This window comes from Maniola jurtina, chromosome 21, assembly GCF_905333055.1.
Source record: "Maniola jurtina chromosome 21, ilManJurt1.1, whole genome shotgun sequence".
In the NCBI taxonomy this organism is placed as follows: domain Eukaryota; kingdom Metazoa; phylum Arthropoda; class Insecta; order Lepidoptera; family Nymphalidae; genus Maniola; species Maniola jurtina.
Window position 1 is genome coordinate 3082378 of NC_060049.1, and position 13745 is coordinate 3096122.

Below are 13745 nucleotides of genomic sequence, written 5' to 3' on the forward strand. Positions count from 1 at the left end.
AATGATGGTGTTCTCCGGATGTCTCTCTGTTCTGCTCAGTGGATGGGTTGATTGGGAACATTATGGCTTCAGGGGCCATGAGATTTGTTGCATGCCATCTGGCGTTTCCTTCGCGTAATCACTTTTGCGGTAAAAATTGTTTCTTGTAAAACCGTAAGAGAACCACAATGATGATTTCGATGTGAAAAAATGCTTGCGAGTTCTCGAGGCTATTGTCTGATAGAGCAGGAGCCCGTGTGGGCCAGTCCTTCGTTATATTATGTAAGCTGAAAGTTTTTCTGCATATTTCCTCAACTCAGTTAGGAACTATCTATGACTAGGCAGTAAATTGTACTTTTGAGATCTCAAAATATTATATTGTGCAGCTTCTCAGACGGACCTATAGTACGCGACAGCTTGAGATGGCAATCGGAGTTTAAGGCGGGAGGACAACCCGCACACCCGCACGTCATCTGCGCTATCGAGAAACGGGTGTGCGGGTGCACGGGGTGTCCCGATTGCCATCTTCATCATACTTCGTTGCGGATCATTCTTTTATGTGGTCAGTAAAAATAAAATAGATTTTTCATGCGTTCCTAATGGCCATTATTTCCCCTGCCTCAGCCAGCGGGTCACTGAAGTGAAAACTAATTTGAATAACCACAGAGACGATTCAAAGAAACCTATTGTACTTGAATGTACGAGTACATCAGGCGAAAATCATTACACCTTTGAAAACTATTGTAGGGAAAATGATCCCTATTTGTTATGCATTAGAATCATTTATTTTTTGAAACATATTCCTTCCTGAAGCAGAGTACCTATTAAGTAGGTACCTATAATATTCTGCACAGGTATAGATCTACTGTCCATTCAAAGCACTTGAACTTTTATAATTAGTAGATGTGAGAAAATGTAACCTTATCTTAGTTTAGGGTGATTTTTGGGGTTCCGTACCTCAAAAGGAAAAACGGAACCCTTATTGGATCACTTTGTTGTCTGTCTGTCCGTCCGTCCGTCGTGTCTGTCAAGAAACCTATAAGGTACTTCCCGTTGACCTAGATTGTTTGAAACGTAAATCCATAAGGACAAAGTTACGGGCATCATGTAGTATCAGCAATATATACTACTAATATATAAGTAGGCATACTAATTTAACTTTATAACGGCGATTTAAACTGTTTCTAATTCCTATTGAGAGCAAGATAAGATCTTCTTAACAGTCATCTCGTGGCTATAATTTCAGTATTGTCCGTAGTCCTTGGGCTATTGCGGTACCTAGGCGCGAACTGTGAACAATTATAAACCTCTAGGCTTTAGGTCAGAGAGAGCTAGATCTAGTGTTTATGTGTTTGTATTGTTTAGTACCTACCACAGAATCTATACTCCATACTAATATTACAAATGCGAAAGTATGTCTGTCTGTCTGTCTTCTAGCTTTTTACAGCCTATGATAAACCGTTTTTGACGGGCAAAGAGATAGCTTGCATCCGGGGTACGGACATTAGCTACTTTTTTGCTCAAGACTCAAAGGAGACTCTGAAAACCGAAAGGTCGACGGTTCAAACCCCGCCCGTTGCACTATAATTGTCGTACCTACTCCTAGCACAAGCCTGACGCTTAGTTGGAGAGGAAAGGGGAATATTAGTCATTTAACATGGCTAATATTCTTTAAAAAAAAATCCCTCTAAAGAATAAAATCTCTTTTAAAAACAAGTAGCTGGTTATTTTAAAGGCCTCATATTACGTTGTACAATTCAGTTTTTTTACATATACGACCGGCCTTCAGATTCTAACGACGAATTTTAAGAGAACAATACCCTTTTAAGTGTGTTGAATTGTTTATTTTTTTATTTTTTTACACACAGTTTTTATCTTACAGTTTAAGTGAATCGGTGTCGTTGTAATTTCGGGTTAAAGTTAATATCATGTGTGCTGTGGACAAATACCTATACTAATACAAATTATAATTACATACCTATATAATTATGAATCATAAACATTTTCAATTTGTGCTTAAATATGTAACAAGATAAAGTTGAAAACTAAAACCCGACTGCCATCGTCATACATACCCACATACAGATACTCACATACCTACATACATAGACTGCTAAAATCATAACCTTTCCTTTTGGCTTTGCCGCAGTCGGGTAAAAACTGGTTAAGTGCTAGTCGGACTCGCACAAGAAGGGTTCCGTACTATCGCACATGGTTGTCTACTTTTGAATTACCTAATTAACTATTAAACTCTTCCCATTCTGAGAGGATAGCCGTGCTCAGTAATGAGTCAGCGATGTGTCCTCAGGTGATATTTAAGGCCACTTAACAAAACCGTCCATTCGGTCCATTGCAAATGTCACATCAATTCATAGTTAATTAATTAATTGACATAATGTGCACTCTCCCTTTCCACAATGGCGTCCGCGTCGCCGGAAGCGGGCGGGGCGGAAGTGACGTCACGCGTCGTGCGCGCGCGCCGGTGCGTGAAGCGTACCTGTCCGCCATGTTTAGCATTTTATCACTCCCTAACGGTTATAGGGAGAGCAGCTGTTAAACATAAAATTAATTTGTAAAAACGGATTAGTATTGGTTGACACGTTAAATATTTATTTATAGCTAGCGACCCGCCCCGGCTTTGCACGGGTGAAATGTAGACACTAATCACGGTGTGTCAGTGTGGTTATTTTGTCATAATTCCAAAAGAATCATATTTCTCGATGAAATCTCTCAGTCGATCTTGAACAATTATCGCCATAATTCAACAAATTAACACAAAATAAACTAAATGCGCTAAGAGTCAGCGATGGCCAGACCATCGTTATTTTATAAAAGCTGAAAGTTTATCTGCGTATTGTCCCCAACAAAGAACGATCCGCGACTATGAAGTTTGGATCATGGTGGCTTTGGCAGATAACAGGCATAAGGTGTAATTTTTTTACATTTTCTTCAGAATAGTATTAGAAATCAAATCATGCCTTGCCAGACACTTGGTGTCGTGGCAACCCCCTGCCAGACACCCTTAAACTTTAATAAATTGTCTAAGCAAATGTAGCGTGTGTATTATTTATGACTACGGAATCCTACCTTTTGCATGTGCTGAAACGGACCTGACCATTTTTTAGTGGCGCCAACTTTCCATCAAGCTAACAAGCGTAAATTAAAAATTTATAACACCCCCGACAAGTGAAGGTTACAGTTACTAGAAAAGAGTTGATAACTTTTTCCGACCGATTTTCTTGGATTATAGCTAAGAACACTCTCGATCACCTTTCAAACAAAAAAACTGAATTAAAATCGGTTCATTCGTTTAGGAGCTACGATGTCATAGACAGATACACAGATACACACGTCAAACTTATAACACCCCTCTTTTTGGGTCGGGGGTTAAAAATAAAGTTGTTTGAACTAATAACGGATGTAAAAATTACACGAGTATCATAAAGGTGGATATTATACAGTCTAGATTTATCTCAGTAAGCCTAGCTCTTAAGATCTATTATAGATAACAGGCTGAAACTCAGCTAAGTAGACGTTTGATACCATAATCATACTGTTTAATTGCATCAATTACTCACTTTTATTTATATCTTCAACCTTCTTGCATCCTTGCATAAAAAGTAAATGAGGGTAGATAGCAAAATATGATTCCAGATAACTTCAGTATCTAAGAGCTAGTTAACTTTTCACTAAGAGTAATATGCCAGAAATTCACTCTTATTCATAGTTAGGATGTAATATATCGTGGGTAATAATAAGGTTCGTACCTTTTTAGGGTTCCATCCCCAAAGGGTAAAAACAGAGCCCTATTAATGTCACTCTACTGTCTGTCTGTCCGTCTGTGTGTCTGTCCACGTGTCACAGGTCTCTAGCTCGTAGACTAAATGAGTTACAAACCTGCAATTTTTATATCTGGTGTAGAACGTTGATTTTTGGGTTTTTCTTTCACGGTTTATTGCAATGTTCTAGCTCGGAAATTAATATTTCATACACCCAAAATATGACGTTCATAATAATTATATACGGAACCCTAAAACAGCGAGGCCCGACTCGCACTTGACCGGTTTTCCAGTCTCCACGCCACAAGCGCTAAGACCAAGCGACCAATCATTTCGGTCTCTGATAAAAATCTAAATCGAAAGAGTTCCGTGTAACCGTTGGACCTCCGTTAAATTACCGATTCGATTCTATAAGGAACGAATCGTTAATTTTCGACAATTATTACCCTCACAGCCGCCGCGCTGGCGTGACCTATCGATTTTATGTACGGTAAAAATGTGCATATCGTGTACGATCGGAGGACTTAGTACGAGATTTAACAAATGACCCAACGAATAGAATTCGAGATCGAAACATCAAAACGTCAGAGTAAAATGGACCTAAAGTTTCTTGAGTTAAAGTCAAAAATTCAGTACAACCAATTTTAACTTCTTAAAGTTCTAAACCTTCTAAACATTTAATTATTTTCTGAAACTTCATCATCATCATCATCACTAGCTTCAGCCCTCATCAGCCCATATTATAATGTAGATAACGGGTACATACTTCATACCACTTTACTTAATTAACTAACGAGTGGAAGCCCGAGACTTCGTCCACGTGGATACAGGTTTTATAAAGATTCCATGGGAATTCTGCTTTTCCGAGATTAAAAAATTGCCTATGTCAACTTTTGGGACGCAAGCTACCTCGATATAAATCGGTTAAACGGATGAGCCTTTAAGAATCCCGTAGGAACTCTTTGATTTTCCGGGATAAAAAGTAGCCTATGTTCGTTCCCGGGATGTAAACTAATTATGTACCTTTCATCAAAATCGGCTTAACTGTTAGGCCCTGAAAAGCTAGCAGACAGACAAACAAACAGGCACACTTTTGCATTTATAATATTAAAAGTATGGATTAATTGATTGATTTTAATTTGACTGTCCTTCTGTGAATCAATGATCGGTGATCGTGTGCGCCAAGATTCGTTATTAACGGATTTAGTTATTGTTACCATTTCTGTACTTTTATGATCTTGTTAACGAATAAAACAATAGGCGGGTAGTTATCCGCACGCGATGTTATCTAATATTATAATATATACCATATTATTAAATATGTCGAATTGTTTTTAACCCCCGACACAAAAAGACGGGTGTTATAAGTTTGACGTGTGTATCTGTGTATCTGTCTGTGGCATCGTAGCGCCTAAACAAATGAACCGATTTTAATTTAGTTTTTTTTTTGTTTGAAAGGTGGCTTGATCGAGAGTGTTCTTAGCTATCATCCAAGAAAATTGGTTCAGCCGTTTGAAAGTTATCAGCTTTTTTCTAGTTACTGTAACCTTCACTTGTCGGGGGTGTTATAAATTTTTAGTTTACACTTGTTAGTAGCTATATTTCATTAACATCATAGACGTTACCCAACGGCAGCGTAAAACAGATTTAAAATAATGATCATCATCATTAAAAGCCTCGATAGCTCAACGGTTGAGGAGCGGACTGAATTCCGAAAGGTCGGCGTTTCAAATCCCACCCGTTGCACTATTGTCGTACCCACTCCTGGCACAAGCTTTACGCTTAATTGGAGGGGAAAGGGGAGTATTAGTTATGATTAGCATGGCTAATGTTCTTTAAAAAAAAAATTATCATCATCATCATTGTCAACTGAAAGACTTCCACACGCCACGGTTTTGCGCCGCCTTAATCAAGCGGCTTCTTGAACGTGTGGAAGCCCCTATAAGACACCTATGTCCGGCATGCAGTGGGCATCTATCGGTTGATGATGATGAAGTGTTACTGTGGAGTGGAAGTGGAGTGAAGTCTGTAGTGAGTAAGTGAAGTGGAAAAGTTACAATCCAAGCGGCAAAGTCGTGCCACCAAGCTATTTAGCGTTCCAGTACGATGCCATGTACCAAAGGAGTATGAGTTTAATGAGAACTTCCATACCCCTTCCAGGTTAACCCACTTCCATCTTGGACTGCATCATTCTAACCACCAGGTGTGATTGCAGTCAAGGGCTAACTTTGTATCTGAATAAAGAAAATATTTAAAAAATCTTTAATAAGTACTGATTTGACGCACAGCTCAAACTACTGGACGGTTTGGGCTGAGGCATTAGGTAATGATAAATCATAACTTTTGGTCAATAGGTATACCTAAAGTCTGAGACACAGACCACCCTGAGAAGAAGAATGCGAATTTGCATGGAGAATATTTAAGTAAGACGTACAGTATATATTTCGGAGAGTGTGTACAAGAACTCTTTGACCTGGTTCCTCCTTCACCTTTCTACCATCGTACTGCCAGGCATCGTCAAGGTCTGCATCCGTACATAGTCGAAATTCCTCGAACACGTACGAAACGATTTGCTTCCTCTTTCCTAATTCGAACCGCTAGGATATGGAACGCCCTTCCGGCGTCAGTTTTCCCTTCCACCTATAATATGGGTACCTTCAAGTCAAGAGTGAATAAGCAACTTCTAGGCAAGCGCGCTCCATCTTAGGCTGCATCATCACTTGCTAGCAGGTCTGATTGCAGCTAATCTATATAATTTTAAAAAAAAAAGTTTCACTGAACACCCAAAGCATACCTATTGGTGTAAATGCAGCTTTAGAGATATATTGTTTGGGTTTCTAACGAAAAGTTTGGTGTTGCATTTTGATCATATTCCTCGCATGACTCAAATCTGCAAGTCTCATACAAAATTATGCTAAATATTTATAAAGCTGGCAAATTGCCCCGTAAATTCAATTGTATATTTATGTAAACTTAAGAGGGCTCTCTCCGTCACTCGTTTCATACAATCGTAGTTCCAATTTCATTTAAATATTAAGCAACCAAAGTCAACCAAAATTTTGCAGACTTATTCTAGAAACTAATATCTGTGTCTGTGGTTTTCCAGATTTCTGTTAAAATACTCGGTTTCAAAGTTACGCGGTCTTAAAAATTTTCATACAAATCTTTGAGCCCCTGTAATTTTAAAACTACATATTTTAAAAAAAATCTAAAACACCACAGACACAGATATTAGTTTCTAGAATATGTCTGCAAAATTTCATGGACTTTGGTTGCTTAATATTCAAATGAAATTGGAACTACGATTGTATGAAACGAGTGACGGAGAGAGCCCTGTTAATACCTACTCGTTGGATATGTACGTAAATTGGATAACGCAGTAGGTATCATTGTGTGGTCTCGCTAAGTTTACATTGAATGTGTTTCGATATTGATTTCAACAGTTTTCTGTGGAATACTAGAAATATTGTAATCCTACTTAATGTTATAAACGCGAAAATTTGTATGTATGGATGGATGGATGTTTGTTGCTCTTTCACGCAAAAACTACTAGATGGATTTGGCTGGGAATGGAAGGTATCCTGGATTAACACATAGGCTAATTTTTATCACGGAAAATCAATGAGTTCCCACGGGATTTTTAAAAACCTATATCCACGGGAACGAAGTTGCGGGCATCAGCTAGTATAAAATACTTAATATATTTAAAATTATATTACTTTGAGGAGAGTAGGTAATAACTAGGTATCATTTACACATATTTTTTATTCATACTAACATATTGTATGCTAATATTGGATACAAACAAGCGTTACTTTGCGGAAGTCCATGGACCATAATTTTATTATACAAGGAACCACAAGCTTATTAATTCGCTATACCTAATCCACCAAAACAGATAAACAAGTGTAAATCAAAAATTTATAACACCCCCGACAAGTGTAGGTTACAGTAACTAGAAAAGAGCTGATAACTTTCAAACGGCTGAACCGATTTTCTTGAATTATAGCTAAGAACACTCTCGATCAAGCCACCTTTCAAACAAAAAAACTAAATTAAAATCGGTTCATTAGTTTAGGAGCTACGATGCCACAGACAGATACACAGATACACACGTCAAATTTATAACAGCCCTCTTTTTGGATCGGGGGTTAATTAGTATGGCACAATGTGCATGATGCGATATGCCGTTTTAGGGTTCCGTACCCGAAGCGTGCCAACAGGACCTTAGGCGTCCGTCTGTCTTTCAGCGAGCTGTACCTATCTCGTAAACCATAACAGGTACCTAGAGAGTTAATTGAATTTTTCACAAAATGTGTGGGGGGGAATAATCTTGGTGATAAGTTCTTTTTTTGGAAGGAGAAAATCAGAAAAAAACTATCAGTGTGTGTGTGTGTGTGTGTGTGAAAACTTTCAAACATTTATGACTTAAACAGACCATGGTTACTGAGTAGGTAGGTATAATTTACTTGAAGACTGTTATTTTGCCTCTTGATAGCAAATAGCCATTAAATTACTATTGCCAGTTATACTTAACAGTATCATACTCGTAATTATAATAGTTTGACCGCAGGAAATCGTAATAAAATTACGGTAAATATAAAATTACTTACTTAAGAGGAGGACACCCCTCTTAAAGGCCCCTGTTTACTGACACTACAGACTGTATTAAAATTATAGGAAATTATTTAGAGATCCTCAGAAAAACATCCTAGTATATTTCCATACAAAAGTATGTATATTTACTATAACATGATTATTATCATCGTCATCCCAACCCATCGCCGGCCCACTACTGAAAACGGCTCTGTTTTCAACAACCACTCTAATGTGCATATAGTGGATCCCCGGTAATCCGTCATCCCCTGTAATCCAACAAGTATATTATTATTGAATTTACTAAATTTGACATATATAATGAAGTAGGATTTATACTTCAGAGTTTGTATTTAAACATAATAGAATCTTGTCATTGGATCTGTAATTTGTCGGATTACAAGGTACTCTTTTGTAAAAAATTCGGCTTATAGGGGTACTAGGCAGTACTCTTTAATCCGATTTTGATAGTTCGACACTGCCCTGCAAAACGGATATGTCCGATTACCGCAGGCCCACTGTACTCGAAAACGTGAGGTCAAAAGGATACATGTTTCCTAGGGTGGCTGTTGAAAGGAGCGCCGTTTTCAGTAGTGGGTTGGCGATGGGTTGGGATGACGATGAAAATAGTATAAATATCTACAACAGGTACCCGGAAACATACGTTCCCTAGAGTGACGCGTGACTGTTTTAGGGTGGATAATAATCGGAATAAGTCGTTTTGCCCTGGGGAGATTTGACATCATCTGAATTTTACATGGAATAGACCTTAAATTCAAGTAGCGGTTCACACTTGACTCCTTATTAAACAGGAGCCAGCTTCCTTATCGCCCAGTCTGACGGTCGGACCTCCATGCGCGCGCAATTGCAGAACATTACAGTAAATATTGATATCGAATGGCCACACTCATTGGTTACGATGGTAAACTTGTATGATGTTTTCAATTGGACTTCTTATTGAGTAATAATAACAGGAAAGTATAACCTTTTGAAGTTGATAACGGAACTAATAAAAGCATCGGTAACTATATGAAATTACTAGCTTATTCCCGCGACTTCGTCCGCGTGGATAACCCAAATTTGAAACCCCTATGTTACCCCCTTAGGGGTTGAATTTTCAAAAATCCTTTCTCAGTGAATGTCTACGTCATAATAGCTATCTGCATGCCCAGCCCGATCCGTCCAATAGTTTGAGCTGTGCGTTGATAGATCAGTCAGTCAGCTTTTCCTTTTTAACTCCGACCCAAAAAAGAGGGGTGTTATAAGTTTGACGTGTGTATCTGTGTATCGGTGTATCTGTGTATCTGTCTGTGGCATCGTAGCTCCTAAACTAATGAACCGATTTTAAATTAGTTTTTTTTTTTTTTGTTTGAAAGGTGGCTTGATCGAGAGCGTTCTATAGCTATAATCCAAGAAAATCGGTTCAGCCGTTTGAAAGTTATCAGCTCTTTTCTAGTTACGGTAACCTTCACTTGTCGGGGGCGTTATAAATTTTTAATTTACACTTGATTTTCTTTTTCCATCTGTGCCTACTAATTTAAAACTAGAGTGAATAGGAGTTTTACTTACCTATGCTACTTTTTATACAAGAAAATCAATTATTTTTTACGGGATTTTAAAAAACCTAAATCTACGCGGACGAAGTTGCGGGCTTCATCTAGTTTTTCATAAATCAATTCGTTAAGTTCTATCTTCTTTTTTTTTATTATCGGTTTTTTTTAAATGAAAATATTACAATAAAACTTAAAGCTAGCCTTATCTAATTACTATACAAATCATGCCCGCGTGGAATGATGCCAAGAATACTGGCTGCATTTCCGCGTTGGACAGCCAGGCTGATCCGTTGCGCAAAAAATGAGCCAGCCCTTCTGTCACCCGATGAGGCTATTAAACGCGGTGACACGTCTCGTAAAATCTTCTTTTAGCATATTATACGACTTTATTATGTCCTACAGCTCCAAAACATTTCATCAAATCTTTTGGGATTCAAAGATTTTAATTTGGATCCGGCTTCACAACTGAATTTCCTGTAAATTCCTGTAACAAGTTGTTATATTAAATGTTTAACTGTTTATGGAATTCTATTCTCATTCGGGCGTAACCACTACAACTTGATGCTAGAATTTCTAGAACATTTAGTAAAATCAATATCGCATTAGCATACCTAATTGTATGGGCCACGCAACACGTCCATTGCCTAGGTTCTACTATATTGCCTAGACTGTGCAATATTAAAAGCTATTTCATTGCATTAGGATTCCAATACGACAGTAATTTTGTAAACGACACTTTCCAGGTTCAATATTAATTTTATTTTATAAGATAAGGGTATGTTTACATTTATTTCAATTTGTGTAATAATATGCTAAGTTATAACTCTTAACAGGTACAAGATACCCTACATGCCTTTACCTAAGATATCGTCTGGTAGGAATTTCTGCTAGAATGTATCATTTTTCATTCAACCAAGGGCTACTAAAGGCCTACGGTAAGAACTACAATTAGAAGAAATTTTGTAGAATAATCTGACTAACCAGAATAAACAAAGTAAATAATATAATATACAATTCAAATTCACTTTTTATCTTACTAGCTGATGCCCGCAGCTTCGCCCGCGTGGATTGGTCAGATCCCCTGCAGCATCAGGATTGAGGAGTTGGACTCCAAATTTTTTATGAAACAATGTCGCGAAGTTCCTCTATCGATTAAAAAAGAAATGACGCAAATCGGTTCAGAAATCTCAGAGATTTCGGTGTACATAGGTAGAAAAACACAACTCCCATTTTGAAAGTCGGTCAAAAAAGTAGCCTATGTTACTCCCTGGTCAATTCTCTACTTGTCTGTGAAAACCCCGTCAAAATCGGTCCAGCCGTTCCGAAGATTAGCCTTTTCAAACAGACAGACAGACAGACAGACACAGACAGACAGACAGACAAAAATTTTTAAAACGTGTGATTCAGTGTTGGTATCGTTCAAATAACCATATGAGCTTAATATGAGGTAGTTATTTCGAAATTACAGACAGACACTCCAATTTTATTTATTAGTATATAGATTATTATGCTGTTAAAACACGAAATAAGCCTAAAATTATTAATTTGGTTATATGGTGGTATTGGTTTGGTATTATGGTGGTGGATCCATAAACGGTAGTTATTTTTCAAAACTAAGTATAAGGGTTCCTTGTTTTATTACGGAATCCCAAAATCCGAAATCATGCGTTGCTAATGCTACCTACATCGATGATATTATAGATTTATTTAATCGTATTTTCCCACTGACCTCTACAAGAACGCTGGACCTGCGATTGCTAACCTGTTTTTAAAGCAAAATGAGCACCAAAATAGCGAAAATCAGTTTCGCCATTTTGGTGCTCATAGCTCATGTGAGCGTACTTGAAACGCAAAACATCTGTCATCTGTACCTATCACGAAGACCATTTATTATTTATTTTAATAGGCATCCATATTTAGGATCACAATATTTTACAATTGTAACTTATTTCCTCAATCACTGCATTTTACTCCTATTATAACCCTAGAGGGTCGCATAGCATGATCTGGGTTTAAAGCACGCTTAGTAATAATACTATATGTACACAATATAAACACCTAATACACAATGACCTAACAATTAGTTATGTGAGCACCAATATTCTGTTATTTTATTTAATAATTTTCGATGCAAAACTCTCAATTTTAATTACCGGTATGCTCGGTAGGGCAGTTTTAATTAACACAAAAAGTAGCTGTCATTTTGTACCTTTAGCACACCGCACATCCCTTCCAGTGCACTGGAACTTGTCTATGTCCATTCCAGCGTATTTTCCAGTTTATATACCAAACAAGCGAAACCGCATGCAAAAAGCTGATGACCAATAAAGTGCACCTAAAAAATGACCATGTAATTGTATAGGACGTTTACCGCAAGGTCGTCTAGGTAACGGAGATACCACAAAAACTGGTACCTTTGACACAGCACAGATGCGTTCAACGCGTTATTACAGGTATATTACAGGCAACATTGTAAGGATGGTAATGATATAAAACCGGCCAAGTGCGAGTCTGACTCGCGCTCCGAGGGTTCCGTACCTACTCGGGTAATTTTTCCGAATTTGCACGATAAATCGAAAACTGTTATGCATAAAAATAAATAAAAATCTATTTTAGAATATACAGGTAAAGCCCTTTTAGATGATACCCCACTTGGTATAGTTATCTTACTTTGAAAATTGAAACATTTTTTTTAATGTAACCACAAACTCACGGTTTTCGGATTTATTCCTGTACCTACCTGAAAATTTTCATGATTCTAGGTCAACGGGAAGTACCCTAGAGGTTTTTTTTGAGAGACACGACAGACGGACGGACGCACAGACAGACAACAAAGTGATCCTATAAGGGTTCCGTTTTTCCTTTTGAGGTACGGAACCCTAACAAGAGCTGGATTTGTCAATATTTTTTAATGGTTTTATAAAAGTACAGGGCACAAGGTAGATTCATAATTGTATGATAGTGTTTTTACCTACCAAGAAAATTTCTTAAAATTTCAAAATTTTTCGGAGCCGGCAGGGTTTTAACGTCTGCATCTCCCCTGGGTATCATGCCCGGAGCGTTAACGACCAGCTAGGCCACGGTTCATTTCACGAGGCGACGATGCACAGGGGAGACGTAGCGTAGGTTCGAAACCTGCCGGTTTAAAATTTTTTGATGTGTGTTTAGCCTATGCCCGTCTCCAAGCTACGAGTATATCTGTACCAAATACGTCCACGTGGATTTAAGTTTTTTTAAGAATCACTTTGATTTATCCAGGCACAAAAAGTAGCATATTATGTATTTTCCTGAATGTAAGCTATCTCTGTACAAAGGATCAGAAGCTTAATTTGCTAAAATAATCCGCTAAAAAGCGGAAAGTTTTTTTAGCGGATTATAGCAAATTAAGCTTTTGATTCTTTGTATATCATGGACTTCCGCAAAGTAACGCCTGATTCTATACAATAAGCTTTCTCTGTTCCTTTCGTCAAAATCGGTTAAGTTTTATCGATGGAATACATAATATGCCCGTTTATGCCCGCTACTTTTTCGCGTAGACTACACAAATTTCAACACAAGTCATGCACATGTTTATTCACTGTAGACATAGATAGATAGATAGTCTTTATTGCACACAAAAACATGTAAACGAACAACACAGAAGGAAGAAAACAGAAAAAACAATTGTGGCAAAGGCGGCCTTATTGCCTAGAGCAATCTCTACCAGGCAACCTCTGCTGAAAGGAGAAGCTAGTGTTGGATAGTACCAAGTCGCACAGAATTTTTCGAAATTACGTATATACATATATTAAGGAGTGTGCATTAAGTTCTTAAAGTTATTTTAAGGAAAGATAACAAT

At 37.7% G+C, this 13745-nt stretch overlaps 1 protein-coding gene across 1 annotated transcript in view; it reads right to left on the reverse strand.

Annotated features, from left to right (window-relative positions):
• Positions 1-13745, reverse strand: part of LOC123876185 (ras association domain-containing protein 10) — a 129377-nt gene that overhangs the window by 87892 nt on the left and 27740 nt on the right. The gene's annotated exons all lie outside the window — the stretch shown is intronic.